Source organism: Chiloscyllium plagiosum, unplaced genomic scaffold (genome assembly GCF_037043375.1).
Source record: "Chiloscyllium plagiosum isolate Xiang-an unplaced genomic scaffold, Cpla_swu_hap1 HiC_scaffold_19, whole genome shotgun sequence".
In the NCBI taxonomy this organism is placed as follows: Eukaryota; Metazoa; Chordata; class Chondrichthyes; order Orectolobiformes; family Hemiscylliidae; genus Chiloscyllium; species Chiloscyllium plagiosum.
The window spans coordinates 28,004,351-28,020,940 of record NW_028270157.1 but is presented as its reverse complement, the minus strand read 5'-3'; positions in this window follow the sequence as shown (position 1 = coordinate 28,020,940).

Below are 16,590 nucleotides of genomic sequence, written 5' to 3'. Positions count from 1 at the left end.
AAGGCAATAAATCAGAGTAGCTTGTTGACTTTTTTATGATGTAATATGATTTCTCTTATGAATTTGGTTTGAAATCCATATTTTGTAGTGACTTTTAATTTAGTTTTGTGGCCAAGTGGGTGCTGTGATGATCAGTGACAGGGAATATACGTTTGTGGGACAGTTGGTGAATTGACAGCATGGTTTTCATTGTATTCATGTAGTTATCAACAAAGTTGTTAATAGTTAGTCACTGTCACCTGTCAGCAAACCTTTTGGTTTATCATGATGGCTTAAATATAGCTAGCACAGCGGACAGCCTTGGAATGAAGGCATAATGACTGCTGCTATGATACTGAATATTGATCCATGTAATTTTCTATCTATGGAAACTTATCAATTAAATGCACCAGCAAAGCAATGTACATGCTGTTACTGGCACTCTGCACCATGGGCAGCCTGCAATCCTACTATTTCATGAGTTCCTTCTGCCTACTTGTATCTAATAAGAGGGAATAAAATGTTGTTAACTGTCTTTGTGTAGAGAGCCTCAGTAACATTACGAATGCAACTGAGGATGGGAAACCGTCAAATCTTGCAGATATCGCCAACTTCAGCCAAAAAGGAGCCAGGCACATTACAGTTCATCACCACTGACACATTACAAACACTAGCAATGTGATCCTTACCCTGCTATGAGTTTGCAATTATGGTAATGGACAGGTAGCATGATTTCAATCATAAATTTGGTTGAATGGCAGATTTCAGTCAGGTCATCCTTACTGAAGCAAATACATGTCACACATTGTTTCGTGTTGGGTTTTAAGTAGGATAATTGCTCCCTGAATAACCTAAGTAAATATGACCGCCTGCTGAAAGCCAATGTCCCTATTTCTAGCAGCTGGTCCCACTCTATGTAGCTGCTGTTCATGCTCCAAGATATCTGGATCAGTGGTGTTGGAAGAGCACAGCAATTCAGGATGCTCCAAGATATGTCTCACTCATGGGGAAATGGCTACTAATTCATCCATCTGTAAGAGCATTTGGTTTGTGCTGAAGTCCCTGAAATCAGAAAAATGTTCTCAAGCACTTGTCATATGATGACCTAAAGACTTTTGCAAGTTGGCAAATCACTGAAAGCACGAGTAGATTTATGAAATCAGCTGAAAAGAAGTAGCAGGAACTAACCTGGAAGTAGTTTGATGATCCCTTTAAATAGCACAGGTTGTGGTCCTTCCTTCATGCAGACTCAGTTTGCAAGATTAAGAGATGTTGGCTGAGTTGTTAAGCTCCAGGTTGGTACCTTGAACATGAAATCAGCATTGTATTTTGGTTGATGCCATAATTTAGATTCTTCCAGTAGAATAAGGATGTGCAGGCTTGGTGGATTAACCATGTTAAATGCAGGGTTTTGGGGATAGGGTAGGGGCATGGGATCTGGGTGGGATGCTCTTCAGAGGGTCTGGACAGACTTGATGGGCCAGATGGTCCTTTTCCATACTGAAGCAATTCTATGATTCTTATGTTCACTGTGCACAAAAAATCTGCATTAATATGGCATCTGGTGTGTTTTGCTCAAAAGATCATTTGTGCCACAGACAAAAATTAATGAGCCCAATTTCTCATCCTCAAAGTCCCACCCTATGCAAGGGTGCAACCTTGAGCTAATGGGCTAAGAGTCTGATGACAACACAGGGTTTTGAAAAGTTGGAGAAGCCATGGGTTCGGGGATATGTTCTCATGTTCATTCTTTTCCTATTTGTTCAATTATTATATGGCACTAAAGTGTACATTGACATATAATACCATGTACCTCACATAACAGTGACTTCTAAGATAGAGGGATCTCATTGTGACACTGCTGTAACTTTCTTTCTTTTCTATCAGGTATTCCTGATGAAGGGCTTATGCGTGAAACGTCAACTCTCCTGCTCCTCGGATGCTGTCTGACCTGCTGTACTTTTTCCAGTGCCACGCTTTTCATTATCTGACTGTCCAGCTTGTGCAGTCCTCATTTTCTCTGAGTTTCCCTCAGGTATTGAAGATGATGCAGATTAAGGGACTAATGATACTGAACAAACCAAACCTTCACAGATTATTATGTCGTGTAGTCCAGTTCTCCAAAGTTCTCCAAAGGGTATTTTGATCTCACATTGACTAATACACAATGCTCGTGTAAGCAGTGGGAATTCATTGTAATGTTAGAGGAGCAGAAATCTATGGTGTGGAGCATATTCTCAGCTGATGAAACTAGAAAAACAGACCTCAATAAACTGCTTCTAACAAAATAAAATTCTCTGAATGTCAAATGTCTCAATAATCATTTGAGAATATAAAAGGTTATAGATAATGTGAAGGAATGCATCAAGTAAACCTGTGCATTGTTGAGCAATTGATCTACAACATTGTATTCCACCATGTAAAATTTGGCAATTTCAGGAATGACTTCAGCCTAGCATAGCTTGTTAATGTCTAGACTGCAGCCATTGAGAATTTCAGGTCAAATGCCCAACAGGCTCTCTTTTCCAACAGATTTGCGAATATGATTGAGAGAATCAGTGATCAGGATTTCATCAATATCATTGCTATCTTCAGAACTGCTTTCATAAAATTACAAATGGGTATGGTGAGACAGAGTCCAGCAACAAGAGCATACATGAAATGAGTGTGGATAATAATTACATTACCTCGAAAAATAAGGACCTTCTCTGAATGTTGTCCATACTTGGACTTTTCGATCAGTTTATGTACCAAAAACATTTTACCCAAGCGCTCTGGTCATGAGCCGGAGAAAGGGACACAGAATTTGGTTTGTGATTCAACTTGGTTTTATTCACAAAATATTCCTTATTAAAAACACTCTGTGAGCATCTCCCAAATTCCTATCCTGTATCTAGCTCTGTCCGACTGAGAAAACATATTACTCATTTGCTTGAACTGGGCCATTGAAATCCCCTTCCTCTCCAACATAGGGCTGGCTCTCTTCTAAAGTGGATTTTGTAGGTCAGGGCAGATCTTCTCCTGGGTCTTTTTGGGCTTACTGCATGGTTTACTGCCATGATTCTTGCTGCAAGTCTTCACGGCATATTCACTGAGGGGCTGGTTTCCAGATGTGTGAATATCTCCCCTGTACTGGACCTTCCAGAATGTTCTGTGACATTTCACCAATGTTGTCATGAGCTAGGTTCAAATTATTCAATGGAGCCAGGCCAACAATCTTCACTGTTGCCATGTCGAGAGATGTAAAATGTGTATACTAAGGCAGTCAAGATGCTAGAACATCTGATTGACACTTAGCTAATCCACAATCCAAAACAGGAGGTGTAGTGGACAGCGAAGAAGGTTACCTCAGAGTACAACTGGAACTTGATCAGATGGGTCAATGGGCTGAGAAATGGCAGATGGAAAAAGTGAGGACTGCAGATGCTGGAGATCAGAGCTGAAAAATGTGTTGCTGGAAAAGCGCAGCAGGTCAGGCAGCACCCAAGGAGCAGGAGAATCAACGTTTCGAACTCTAACCCTTCTTCAGGAATGAGGAAGGTGTGCCAAGCAGGCTAAGATAAAAGGTAGGGAGGAGGGACTTGGGGGAAAGGCATTGGGAATGCGATAGGTGGAAGGAGATTAAGGTGAGAGTGATAGGCCGGAGAGGGGGTGGGGGCGGAGAGGTCGGGATAAAGATTGCAGGACAAGAAGGCAGTGCTGAGTCCGAAGGTTGGGACTCAGATAAGGTGGGGGGAGGGGAAATGAGGAAGTTGGAGAAATCTGCATTCATCCCTTGTGGTTGGAGAGTTCCTAGACGGACGATGAGGCGCTCTTCCTCCAGGCGTCATGCTGCCATGGTCTGGTGATGGATGAGGCCAAGGATCTGCATGTCCTTGGCGGAGTGGGAGGGGGAAACATCTGTAACCAACAACCATTCCTGTCCCTCTTCTATCCACGTTTCGGTGATGACCACAACATTGTAGTCCCAGGTACCGATTCACACCTTAAGTTCACCCACCTTATTTCTGATACTCCTTGCGTTGAAGAATACACACTTGAACCCATCTCTGTGTCCGCAAGTCTTCCCTGTCAGTGCTACCTTCTCCACAGCCTCCCTACATTCTTGGACATCCTGACAAACAGCTAGCCTACTTGCTGGACTGCAAGTCCGGATCCCATCCCCCTGCCAAATTAGTTTAAACCCCCCCAAAGAGTGCTAGCAAACCTACCCCCCAGGATATTGGTGCCCTTCTGGTTCAGGTGCAACCCATCCTGCTTGTACAGGTCCCACCTTTCCCAGAATGCAGTCCAATTGTCCAAATACCTGAAGCCCTCCCTCCTACACCATCCTTGCAGCCACATGTTCAACTGCACTCTCTCCCTATTCCTTGCCTCACTGTCACGTGGCACCGGCAACAACCCAGAGATGACGACTCTGTCCGTCCTAGCTTTTAGCTTCCAGCCTAACTTCCTGAGCTCCTGAATGACCTCACCACCCCTCTTCCTACCTATGTCATTGGTGCCAACGTGCACCACGACTTCTGGCTGCACACCCTCCCCCTTAAGGATTCTGAAGACATAGTCCGAGACGTCTCAGACCCTGGCACCCGGGAGGCAACAAACCATCCGAGAGTCTCGCCCATGTCCACAGAACCGCCTGTCTGTCCCTCTTACTATAGAGTCTCCTATAACTAGCGCTCTCCTCCTCTCCCCCTTTCCCTTCTGAGCCTCAGAGCCGGACCTCATGCCAGAGACCCGGTCACTGCAGCTTACCCCTGCTAAGCATTCCCCCCCCAACAGTATCCAAAGCGGTATACTTATTGTTGAGGGGAACGACACAGGGGATCCCTGCACTGCCTGCTTCCTCCCCTTCCCATCTCTAACTGTTACCCAGCTACCTCTGTTCTCTGGCGTAACTATGTCCCTGTAGCTTCTATCTATCACCCTCTCAGCCTCTCGAATAATCCTCAGTTCATCCAACTCCAGTTCCAGTTCCCTAACTCATTCTGTGAGGAGCAGGAGCTGACTGCATTTCCTGCAGATGAAGTCAGCAAGAGCATCGATGGGCACCCCTACCTCAAACATCCTGCAGGAGGAACATTCCACTGCCTGCGCTGCCATTACTCTACACTTAGTCTCCAAAACAAGAACACTGAGTAGCTTACCTGTGGACTTTAAAGTTAGGTTAGAGGAGGAAGATGGGAGGGAGGCCCTACTTTGTAGGGTATGCGGTCTAGAACACACCCACTCAAATATCAATCACTTACCTTCCCGACCAGCTCTGCACTCCAACTTCACTTCCGCTCAGCTCCCGCCGCTCTCTGCTGTGAAAAGACCGTTGGTGTTGAGGTAAGTTCTTAAATATCAATCACTTACCTTCCCGAACAGCTCTGCACTCCAACTTCACTTCCGCCCAGCTCCCGCCGCTCTCTGCTGTGAAACTTGAAAGTGTTCAGAAAAGACTGAAAAGGATGTTGCCAGGGTTGGAGAAGCTGAAAAGGCTGGGGCTGTTTTCCCTGGAGTGTCGGAGGCTGAGAGGTGACCTTATAGAGGTTTATAAAATCATAAGGGGCATGGATAGGATAAATAGACAAAGTCTTTTCCCTGGTGTGGGAACCAGAGGCATAGGTTTAGGGTGAGAGTGGAAAGATATAAAAGGGACCTAAGGGGCACAGTTTTCACGCAGAGGGTGGTGCATGTATAGAATGAGCTGCCAGAGGAAGTAGTGGAGCTGATACAATTGCAGCATTTAAAAAGCATCTGGATGGGTATATGAACAGGAAGGGTTTAGAAAGATATGGGTCAAGTGCTGGCAAATGGGATGGATTAGGATTGGATATCTGGTTGGCATGCATGAGTTGGACCAAAAGGTCCGTTTCCGCGCTTACATCTCTATGACGGTATGACTGTATAACTGGGGACTGGTTCCCCTTGAACCTTTTTAGCCTCTTTGATCTTGGTTTCCACTGTTCTCTGTAGCTGATAGCTGCTGGCTGCTGGCTGCTGTTCGATCGAGTTTGGCCAATTTTCTGTCAGGCCTGTTTCTCCAGCTGTGGGTCAATTTAGAATGTCCAATTTTGGGCTTGTGGCCACTTGACCACATATAAATGCTTTAAATACTGGACAAGATTATGATGTACAAAAGTAATTTTCTTCCTTCATGTTCTTTTCACTGATTGCAAAAGCTTGTTACTAGTCTCTGATTTGCATGCAAGACATGTTAGTTTCAACAATTTACTTAATCTGACAAATCTAAACTATATGAGTTTAAGCATATAAATTTTAACAGAATCCGTTTTCCACATAAGAGGTAAAAGTCACCTTGGTCCCAAAGGACTATAAAGTGCTCTTTTTAGAGGGACGTGACTGGCGGTGAACTTAACCTGAGGGTTACTACACCGCAGGCGACAGGATGAATTTGAGAAAATGGGACCTTCCTGGCGACCCTAGCCGCTTTGGGAAATAAACCTGCACTGTTGGCATCACCCTGCTATACAAACCTGTCATTCAGCCAACTGCGCTGACTGACCCCTCCCCTCTTAATGCTCTATATTCAATATGATCAAGGCTGAACAAAACTGGTGAAACTCTCAACTGATCCAGATGAGCCTGGGTACTTACATTCAACTTTAAACATGTTTATTTGCTTGGGAGACAAACTGCTCATACATATGAGCAATTTGGTTGATGGGGATATTTAAAATCCATGTGCGAAAAATCACAAATCTCATTTTCTTTTACCTAATCCAATAAACATCACCTGTACCTCTGAAACACTAATGTCCTGCAGAGGGCTCTCTCAGACAAGAAGCATGTTCAGTTAGCATTACTGTTATCTGTAAATGGCATGGCAAGACTATGGTTTTATTTGTTTCAATTGGAAACTAATAAAACCACATAATTTAAATGTAATTCTATACAAGATAGCTCTTTCATTTGATTATGACTCAATTGATTTTCTTATAAAGTTTAATACTTTGACATTTATATGATCTTTCAGTATCATCATAAGCTGAAGACTATGTCAATACTCCTGTTATAATTTCAATTAGGTTCACATTAAACATAAAGTTCTTTAATGTTAAAATGCTGAAATGTATTTGTCATTCAATACTTTGTGGGGTAATTTCTCACTTTACCCACGTCAAAGATTGTTTCTTTTAAACATCATTTTAAAGGGAAGTCTCAGTCGATACTGGAAATTATTGGGTACATTTCTTTCTGTGGAGCAGCTTTCACAGGAAAGGCTGCCAAAGAGGCATCTAATTGAGTACTGCAACCAACCTGCACTGCAAATAACAGTGAAGATGAAAATAGTCTTTTGACAAATAGTTATTACACTTCTTTTCATCCAATGTAAACACCTAGTAAAGAAATCACCTGAAAAAATTATACATTTCAAAGCTATGTGTTCCTACAATTTTGCAATGGGTCAGTAATTATGAATAACAAAAAATGCATTTAAGTAGCATTTTAGCATATATAAGCATAAAAACTTGCTTAAAATTACACACTGAATTTGATGGGGCTGTGAGGGGTGAAGTGTGTAGGTAGTCTTCTTAATACAGATTGTAACAAAATACAGTAAGACATTACTCACCTTACTTAATAGGTGTATAATTAGTAAATTAAGTTCATTATAGATAACAATGAGGTTGGATTTTGACATAGAAAGGATAAAGAAACCACAAGCTGCTTGGAAAATGAGTGTCCAAATGAGGTGGCAGAACAAAGGCATCTGGAAATACTCACAGCGCCAGGGACCTGGGTTCGATTCCAGCCTCGGGCAACTGTCTGTGTGGAGTTTGTACATTCTCCCCGTGTCTGCGTGGGTTTCCTCTGGGTGCTCCAGTTTCCTCCCTTGTTCAAAGATGTGCAGGTTAGGTGAATTGGCGATGCTAAATTGCTCACAGTGTTCAGGGATGTATAGATTACGTGCATTACTCAGGGGTAAATGTAGAGTAATAGGGTAGGGGAATAGGTCTTGGTGGATTATTCTTCGGAGGATTGGTGTGAACTTGTTCAGCCGAAGGGCCTGTTTCCACACTGTAGGGATTCTATGAAAAGTAACAATACATTTTAATAAGAACTTAGCATAGACAAGCAAAGAACTGGGGTTCATTTCTACGGGGGAATAAGTATTGAAAAGTTACACTTGCTTGTATAGAAATTTCACTGTAATATGCTTGAAGTCTTGTCATCAATTCTAGTTTCTTTGTTAGACAAAGGATATGGAAGTGCTGAAGAAGCTGCAGAAAGATTTACTTGAATGATATCAAGATTGAGAGCTTATAACTATTGTTAAAGATTGGACAGATTAGAATTGTTTTCTCTAGAAAATATTGAGGTGATCTTAGAAGGCTGTAGAATTTTAAAAGGGTTGATAGGGCATGTGTAGCATAGGGCAGAAGATGGCACAGATTAGAATTAAGATCTTGACACAGTCCTTAAATTCAGTTAAGAATTCAGAATAAAATTTTTTACCTAGATGGTGATTAGACTGTAGAGTGCACTAACCTAAGAACTAGTTAAGGTGACTAACACTCATGAACCAGATAAACATATAATGGAGAAAGGAAGTAAAGGATATGTTGCTGAGCTGAGCTGAAAAGAGGTAGGAGAGGCTCATATGAAACAAAAACACTGGACCTCTTGTGCAAATAATCTATTTTGTTTCTGCAAAGACAATGTTATGAAGAGGAAAAGAACTTTTGTAGAAAAGTGATCAAAAGAATGATACAGGGGGTGTTTTAGGAAGACGTTTGAATTGAAAAGTGTTTTGAAAGCTGAATGATCAATCATCATCAGTGAAATAGGGATGACAGGAGATGCACAGAAGATCCATATCAAAGGACAAGAATACAACACTGGAAATAGGCCTCAGAAAATTCAGATTGTGTGAGACCATGAAAGGATTTGTTGCTGGGAGTTGGAGATTTTTTTACTCGAGACTAAACCCAGTGTAGATTACTAAGGATTGCATTGATGGGTAAATGCAACTTAGTGTATGGGCGATGGAATTTTGGATTCCAGTGTATTGAGTGTTTTTGGTGTTAGGCAAGGAGGGCATGGCAAAAATTAAGTGTAAAGGTGAGAAGAGCACTTTTGGTGACAATGGAAAAGGGAGCAGCAGAAAATGTTGCAAAGATACAGGAAGTGGTTTTGGTGAATAATAAAATATGGGGTTTGAAGCGAAATTTTGCGATAACTAGAACTTCTAAGTTGGACAATTCCAGATTCAGTCATCATGGGAGCCAGGATACCAAATACAATTGGGAGAAAGGATATGGAGTTCTGGCTTGGATTAACTTCTACCACCTTAATAATCAATTGGAAGAAACCACTTTGACTGCTAGCAGAGAGGTAGGTGAGGCAAAGTTTGGAAAGTGTTAACAGTGCTCATTTAGAGTTGACCCTTTCTGGAGTTGACCTTTAATGAGTGGCAGACCTGAATGAAGAGGGAATGAGGGCAAGGATAAATCAATGATATACTCCAGAGATGAAAGAATGGGAGGAGCTCCATTAATGTTGATGCCTGGTTGGGATAGGATAGCCAGTTATATAAACATGCAAGGAAGATGTGATTTTTTAATATTCATTCATGGGATGTGGTGTCATCAGCAAAGCCAGTATTTATTGCTTATGACTATGTTAAGTATGGAAATGTTCGGGGATACAAAATGAGTCAAGAAAAGGACTAGTTCATAGTTACAGATAATTGCAATAAAGACATTATCCTGCTTTTGAGTGAAAGAGAAATTTCAGGTCTGTACTCAAGTGAGTTAATTAGCCAGATATCAAAAGACAAATAAACTGTTCCACTTCTTATTTAAACTCAAACAGAAGTTTTGCCCAGTCTGGCCCTGAAATGCAAAAACCAAAAAGCATCCCACAATAAATCCTGATCAATGCTGTGTTAGCTGATTTCAGTTGTGGTTATTGTAGGCGTACCATAATTAGCTTTCATGTCCCTGAGCTAGGGAGGTACAAATATTAGAGTTCCAGCTGCGAAGAGCTGTACAATGACTCCTGCTGGTAACAATGTTTGCCAAATGAAGACAAGATTGTACTTGGCTGAGATACTTTCCTACCTCTGTAATCTTTTCCCACCTCTGAGAAATTGAGTAGTCTGTTAACATTAATCTACATGCTCACAATTCGTTAAAATTGACCATGTGGGTGAAATATTGATGAGCTGTAATTATTAATTAAATTCTTCACCAGGATCAGTCAGCAACTCAATTATAAATTAGAATAAAAGAAACTAGATTAAAGAGGATATTTTAAACACCATAATTTATTCCTTAAAAGTTTATTTGAACCGTAATTTGAAAATATATACAGCTAATATTTTGGAAACTTACAACCTAGCATCTGTCTAAAGCAAGGCTGCTTTGAAAATAAGCTATGAACAACCTATAAGAGCAACTAACGTATGTTTAATAGTATAACATGAATAATTGTGCTTGTAATATTTCTGGTGTCTATTAGTACTTATATCTGGACTCATTATTATTTGCCCTCTGGTTCTGATAAAGTCACACATAATGCCCACCTGTAATTGTGCTGAAATGATGAGATATGTTCTCTGCTTGACCTGTGATGTTTTGTAAGATGATGGTGCTCCAATCTGGTTGTGCAAGATATCCAACGATATTGACATATAGCTATAGTGAAAGAATAGTGATATATGTCCAAATCAGAATATTATGTGCCTTGGACAGGAATTTGGAGACAATGGCATTCCCACATTATTACTTCCCTTGTCCTTCTTGGTGATAAAAGTTACAAAGGAGGGAAATTGTATTGTATTGCATATTGTATTGCTACAAAGCATCGTTTACATAGTACATAGAACATATAACATAGAACATTACAGCACAGAACAGGCCCTTTGGCCCTTGATGTTGGGCCGCCCTGTAAAACCAATCTGAAGCCCATCTAACCTACACTATTCCATTCTTGTCCATTTGCCTATCCAATGACCATTTAAATGTCCGTAAAGTTGGCAAGTGTACAACTGTTCCACACCCCCTACTACTCTCTGAGTAAAGAAATTACCTTTGACATCTGTCCTATATCTATCACCCCTCAATTTAAAGCTATGTCCCCTCATGCTAGCCATCAGCATCCTTGGAAAAAGGCTCTCACTGTCCACCTGATCTAACCCTCCAATCAACGTATGTGTCTCAATTAAGTCACCTCTCAACCTTGTTCACTCTAGTGAAAACAGCCTCAACCTTTTCTAGTAGACCTTCCCTCCATACCAGGCAACATCCTAGTAAATCTCATCTGAACCCTTTCCAAAGCTTCCACATCTTTCCTATGATGCGGTGACCAGAACTGCATGCAATACTCCAAGTGTGGCCGCACCAGAGTTTTGTACAGTTGAAGCATGACCTCATTGTTCCGAAACTCGATCCCTCTACTAATAAAAGCTAACACACTGAATGCCTTCTTAACAGCCTATCAACCTGGGGGGCGACTTTGAGGGTTCTATGTACATGGACACTGAGATCTCTCTGCTCATCTATACTACCAAGAAGCTTACCATTAGCCCAGTACTCTGCATTCCTGTTACTCCTTCCAAAGTGAATCACCGCATACTTTTCTGCATTAAACTCCATTTGCCACTTCTCAGCCCAGCTCTGCAGCTTATCTATGTCCCTCTGTAACTTACAACATCCTTCAACACTATCCACAACTGTACCAACCTTCGTGTTGTCTGCAAATTTACTAACCCATCCTTTTATGCCCTCATCTAGGTTGTTTATAAAATTGACAAACAGCAGTGGATCTAAAACAGATCCTTGTGGTACACCACTAGTAACTGAACTCCAGGATGAACATTTCCCATCAACCACCACCCTCTGTCACCTTTCAGCTTGCCAATTTCTGATCCAAACTGCCAAATGGCCTTCAATCCCATGCCTCTGTATTTTGTGCAGTAGCTTCCACGGCGAACCTTATCAAATGCCTTACTGAAAACCATATATACCACATCAATGGCTTTACCCTCATCCACCTGTTTGGTCACATTCTCAAAGAACTCAATAAGTTTTGTGAGGCACAACCTACCCTTCACGAAACTGTCTTGACTATCTCTAACCAACTTATTCCTTTCTAGATGATTATAAATACTATCTCTTGTAGCCTTTTCCAACACTTTACCCACAACCGAAGTAAGGCTCACTGGTCTATAATTACCAGGGTTGTCTCTACTCCCCTTCTTGAACAAGGGAACAACATTTGCTATCCTCCAGTCTTCTGGTACTATTCCTGTAGACAATGATGACATAAAGATCAAAGCCCATGGCTCGGCAATCTCCTCCCTGGCTTCCCTGAGAATCCTAGGATAAATCCCATCTGGCCCAAGGGATTTATCTATTATTAAACTTTCCAGAATTTCTAACTGAATTTTGTCACTATCACCAAAGTGCTCACCTACCTCTAAATCTAAATCCAATACCCAGTACCAAATCTAATGTGGCCTCGCCCTTTGTTGGCATGTTTACATACCGTGTCAGAAAATCCTCCTGCACACAATGGACAAAAACTGATCCATCTAAAGTACTTGAACTTTAGTATTCCCAGTCAATACTTGGGATGTTGAAGTCCCCCATAACAACTACCATGTCGCTGTCAGTTCTATCAAGAATCATCTTTGCTATCCTTTCCTCTACATCTCTGAAACTATTCAGAGACCTATAGAAAGCTCCCAACAGGGTGACCTCTCCTTTCCTGTTTCTAATCTTAGCCCAGTGTGCAATTCCAGTTGTGATGAAGGAGATGAATGTTGAGTAACGTGGCAGGGGTGCTAAACAAGTTACATACTTCTGCTATGCTTCCTCAGTGTGATTGCAGCTGTCTCTATTTAGATAAGTGGTTAGTCTTCCATCATGCTTCTGACTTATCTATTGTAGATGGTTAAATATTTAAAATAATCAGGCAGTGAGAAACTCATCAACAATTAACCATTTTACTTTCCTTTTAATATGAAAGACTTGTCCTGTTCTGTTTCTGGACAGAGCTATAATGTTGGCAATCCCATGATGCTGACTCTCTTTAAGATCAAGGGGTGGTCTTGAACCTTGTCAAAAATGGTCATTGCTGGACACTTTTAAAATGTAAATGTAACACATCATTTCACTGGTAAAATTTGTATCACGTGGACTTTTGAACACCTTTATTTTATGTAGGTCTCCAGGATTTTGCCTGATATTTTGATTATTAAAGGCATTAGAAGTAGATATTCCGAGATAGCCTAAATGTCTGGAAGTTTTAATAGTTTGAAATGGACCTGGTTTGACTATTTCCAGTAAAATGTTTAACAACTTAAAAAAATCTTATACTTGCATGAATTTTACACCAAATCTTTCAACTTTAAATCTTATGTTCACTTTTCTAATTAAACTCCCGACAAAAGCTCCTTGTAATTATACCCTCCCAGTTGCGCCCGAAAATCATGTTTAGAAGTTCCACAACCTGCACTTTAGAGAAAGCCATGTGCACTGAACAATTTCTCAGCTACTGTCAAAACTCTGTCCATTTTGCTATTTAATTGTAGATAAAATAATAAAATTCTCAAATTATGAAATTTGATATAAAACTAGATACAGAATGTATAGCTTAAAGGTGAAACTGAGCATAAGCTGTGTGGCTTAGCCTAATAATTTACTGCCCTCTCATCCTGATGCACCTGAAGTATGCATTTGGTCCTGTCTCCACATGTGAAATTCCACAGTAGATCAATTATAAACTTTAAATATGATGATCAAAAACAGCATGAGTGCCAACATACTACAAACTTCCACTTAATAGAAGCATCCTCCTTTCATTTCCTTCTATTTTATTTTTAAAAATTAAACTTACATTTATCATCTTCTAAAATATACCTATGTCTACCATCGGCTGATCTTAAAATATGTTTCTGTTTATGCTCTTTGTATGAAGCATTATACAAAGGTCCTGTCTGCTCTGTAAGGTAAATGAAAAAGATCCTGTGACATATTCAAAGAAAAGCTCTCCTAGCACTTTGGCCAATAATTATTCCTCAACTTATGACACAAAAGGGGAGTCTTGCTATGTGAAAGTTATCTTTTGTACTTCCCTATATTGTAAGTGTGACTGCACTTCATAAATACTTAACTGATTGCACAGCACTTTGAGATATTGTGAGATCATGGAAAAGAACTAAATAATTGCAGGGCTTTGTTTTACAGTGTTACAGAGCTTTCATTTTATATGCACAAACAAATTGTTGAGATACCTTATCTTTAAATTTAAGGCTGTTAAGGAGTCTCAACAGAAAACTACTTGTATCTAAATAACTGGAACAAAGCATACAATTTATAGCCTTTAAACCAAATTTCAATATCTAAATCTGCATTAGTAGACAATGCTTCCTCAACCTACGTCACAAAGATTATTATTTACTTCATATTTGTAGAAATGGTATTTATTTACTTTTGAGAATGAACACTAACAGTCTTAATTAAAATTAATTACGTGCAAGGCACAGTGAAAGAGGACATAACAACAGGAGTAAACTATTCAACCCCTCAACTCTGTTTCACCATTCAATGGCTGATCTCCATCCGCCTTCTTTTGACACATATTTTTAATACCCTTATTTAAGAAAGAATGATTAATCTCGAATGTAAAGGTCAGCATCCACTGTTGTTTGTGGAAGAGCGTTCCAAATATCTATCACCCTTTGTGTGTAGAAGTGCCCCCTCAGACCTCTCCTGAATGGTCTGGCCCTTTAGTTCTCGAACTCCTATGCAGTGGAAATAGTTTATCTAGACTCTCTTTTTCTTCAAATATCTTGAAGACTTCGATCACATCACCATTTAATCTTCTAAATACTAGAGAAAACATGCCTAATTTGTATAATATTCTCTTCATAACCCCAGAAGCCCAAGTATCATTCTTGTAAACCTATGTTGTACTCCCTCCATAGCTAATGTATTCTTCCCAAAGTGTGGCATTTGCACCTGGTCTCTGCACTCCAAATGGGATTTAAGCAGAGTTTTGTCTAACTGCAGTTTAACTTCTGCATCCTTGTACCCTCTAGATATAAAGGCCAACATTCCAGTGGCTTTCTTGATTGTTTTCTGCATCTGTTCATGCATTTCAAATGTGTATGCATTTGAAACCCCAAGTTTTTTTGAACATCCACATGTACTGTTGAAGCCTTATTGACACAGATCTAGTTCAAAGTTTGTGAGAAGATTTGTAGCTCGGGTGCTCGTTGTTGTAGTTCTGTTCGCGGAGCTGGGAATTTGTGTTGCAGACATTTCGTCCCCTGTCTAGGTGACATCCTCAGTGCTTGGGAGCCTCCTGTGAAGCGCTTCTCTGTTGTCTCCTCCGGCATTTATAGTAGTTTGTCACTGCTGCTTCTGGTTGTCAGTTCCAGCTGTCCGCTGCAGTGGTCGGTATATTGGGTCCAGGTTGATATGTTTGTTGATAGAATCTGTGGATGAGTGCCATGCCTCTAGGAATTCCCTGGCTGTTCTCTGTTTGGCTTGTCCTATAATAGTAGTGTTGTCGCAGTCGAACTCATGTTGCTTGTCATCTGCGTGTGTGGCTACTAAGGATAGCAGGTCGTGTCGTTTCGTGGCTAGTTGGTGTTCATGGATACGGATTGTTAGCTGTCTTCCTGTTTGTCCTATGTTAGTGTTTTCTGCAGTCCTTGCATGGGATTTTGTAAAAAAAAAATGGACAGATAACCAGGTTTGACCTACAGAGAATGAAACCTGAAAGCAACACCACTCCCAGATTCTATGGACAACCTAAAGTCCACAAGCCAGACATCACTCAGACCCATCGTACTGCTACCAGGGACACCATCACACAAACTGGCTAAAGAACTACAGCAGAAACTGAAACACTTGATCAGCAGATCCAGACACTTTATACTGTCAACACAGGAATTCTTGGACATCATCAGAAATATACACATAGACAAGGAAGAAACTATAGTCTCATTCAATGTAACAGCACTGTTCACCTCTTTCGACAAAATCCTAGCCAGAGAAACAATAGCCAATCTGCTGGACATACAGAACAGACAACAAGACGGGGAATCTATCAACAAAGACTGCATACGCAAACTACTGGACCTGTGCCTCACAACACACTTCACATTCAACAACCAAATATATGAACAAATCAACGGCACACCCATGGGCTCACCCATCTCTGGACTCAAAGCAGAAGCTGTAATGCAAAGATCAGAACAAATAGTCTTACCGCAAATACAACCCAAACTCTGGGTCTGATATGTGGATGACACCTTTGTAATCATTAAAAACACAGAAATAGAGAACACACACCGGATCATCAACACCACACTCACAGGAATCCGATTCACCACAGAGGAAGAAAAGGACAACCAAATCCCATTCCTAGACGTGATGGTACAGAGAACACCGAACGGAGAATTCACCACAAAGGTATACAGGAAAGCTACACACACTGACCAAGTCCTGAACTACGAAAGCAAACACCCCAACACACAAAAGAAGTTGCATCAAGACACTGATCTAAAGGGCCACAACACACTGCAGCACACCAGAACTGCAAAAAGAGGAAGAAGAACACCTATACAATGTATTCACCAAAAAC